Below are 2,511 nucleotides of genomic sequence, written 5' to 3'. Positions count from 1 at the left end.
GGTTGGTTGGATATTATAGAAGGTTCGTAGATGAGTTCTCATCTATTTCATCTCCTTTGACTAAGTTGACTCAGAAAACAGCGAAGTTTCAATAGTCTGAGGCTTGTGAGAAAAACTTTCGAGAATTGAAAACTAAGTTGACTACTGTCCAGTATTGACATTACCAGAAGGTACGCAAGGTTTTTTTGTGTATTGTGATGCGTCCAGAGTTGGGTTGGGATATGTGTTAATGCAGAATGGTAAAGTTATAGCTTATGCCTCCAGACAGCTGAAAGTTCACGAGAAGAATTACCCAACCCATGATCTAGAGTTGGCTGCCGTAGTATTTGCTTTGAAAATATGGCATCACTATCTTTATGGTGTTCATGTGGATGTGTTCACTGATCACAAGAGTCTTCAGTATGTGTTTAGTCAGAGAGAGCTTAATCTCAGACAGAGGATGTGGCTAGAGTTACTCAAGGATTATGACATGAGTATTCTATATCAATCATGTAAGGCTAATGTGGTTGTTGATGCTTTAAGCAGGTTATCTATGGGTAGTACTGCCCATATTGAGGAAGAAAAGAGAGAGTTAGCGAAAGATGTGCACAAACTTGTGTAATTAGGAGGCCGACTAATGGATTCTACAGAAGGAGGAATAGTGGTAATGAATGGGGCTGAATCATCATTAGTGTCCGAAGTGAAAGAGAAGAAAGACCAAAATCCTATTTTGCTTGAGTTGAAGGCAAATGTTCATAAGCAAAAGTGATGGATTTTGAACAAGTGGGAGATGGTGTATTGAGGTATCAAGGTAAGTTGTGTGTACCAAAGGTGGATGAACTCCAAGAGAGGATTATGGAGGAAGCTCATAGCTCTAGATATTCCATCCATCCGAGTTCCACAAAGATGTATCGTGATTTGAGAGAGGTTTATTGGTGGAGTAGTATGAAGAAGGGCATTGCATAATTTATTGTTAAGTTTCCGAATTGCCAACAAGTTAAAGTAGAGCATCAGAGGCCCGATGGTATGGCTCAGAATATAGAGATTCTGGAATAGAAGTGGGAGATGATTAATATGGACTTTATTACAGGTTTTCCGCGGTCTCACAGGCAACACGATTCCATTTGGGTGATTGTAGAACGAATGACTAAATCAGCCCATTTCTTGCCAGTAAAGACTACCCATTCAGCAGAAGATTATAATAAGTTATATATCCAAGAGGTAGTCAGACTTCATGGGGTTCTTGTGTCCATTATTTCAGACAGAGGTGCACAATTTACTGCACAATTTCGGAAGTCATTCCAGAAAGGCTTTGGTTCAAAGGTGAACTTGAGTACTGCTTTTCATCCTCAGACAGATGGTCAAGCAGAGAACACTATTCAGACTCTAGAAGATATGTTGAGGGATTGTGTGATTGATTTCAAAGGTAATTGGGATGATCACCTACCTCTCATTGAGTTTTCTTATAACAATAGTTACCACTCTAGCATCCAAATGACTCAGTATAAGGCTCTTTATGGGAGAAGATGCAGATCTCATATTAGATGGTTTGTGGTTGGTGAAGCTAGGTTGATAGGACCAAATTTGGTTCATGAAGCTATGGAGAAAGTGAAGGTTATTCAAGAGAGGTTGAAAATAGCGCAGAGTCGTCAGAAATCCTACACTGATGTTAGGAGAAAGGAGTTAGGTTGATAGGACCAAATTTGGTTCATGAAGCTATGGAGAAAGTGAAGGTTATTCAAGAGAGGTTGAAAATAGCGCAGAGTCGTCAGAAATCCTACACTGATGTTAGGAGAAGAGACCTAGAGTTTGAAGTGGATGATTGGGTATACTTGAAGGTTCACCCATGAAGGGTGTTATGAGATTTGGTAAGAAGGGGAAGTTTAGTCCCCGGTATATTGAACCTTACAGAATTATCCAAAAGGATAGGTGATGTAGCTTATGAGTTAGAGCTACCCCAAGAATTAGCAGCGGTACATCTGGTATTCTACATTTCGATGTTGAAGAAGTGTATGGGCGATCCTTTACTTATCATACCTATAGAAGACGTTGGTATTAAGGATAGATTATCTTATGAGGAGATTCATGTTCAAATTCTAAATCGTCCAATTCGCAAGTTAAGGACAGAGGAAGTAACATCAGTCAAAGTTCTATGGAGGAGTCAGTTTGTTGAAGAAGCTACTTGGGAAGCTGAGGAGGACATGAAGAAGAGATATCATTATCTCTTTGAGTTCGGAGACATTCAAGATCAAACGTACTAATTCTCTTTTTAGTACTCTTTAATTGATATACTTAATGTGTTAGATTTGCTTATTGGGTGTTTGAACTGAATGTTAGATGTTACACCCTGAGCCTACTAAGAGTAATCTCATTCTAGGAAGAATGTTTCCAAGGGGGAGATATTGTAACACCCCGCTATTTGAAAGAATTAGAATTAGAAGAAAACGTTTTTTGGAAATAATCAAATTTGGAAAGTTTGGCAAAGTTAAGCTAAGGCACTACTAAAAAAATGTCAAAAAAAGACGGCCAAAA

The sequence above is a fragment of the Solanum tuberosum genome, unplaced genomic scaffold (assembly GCF_000226075.1).
Source record: "Solanum tuberosum cultivar DM 1-3 516 R44 unplaced genomic scaffold, SolTub_3.0 scf00009, whole genome shotgun sequence".
NCBI classification, from domain to species: Eukaryota; Viridiplantae; Streptophyta; class Magnoliopsida; order Solanales; family Solanaceae; genus Solanum; species Solanum tuberosum.
The sequence above is the reverse complement of the archived record's forward strand: the minus strand, read 5'-3'. Positions refer to the sequence as shown.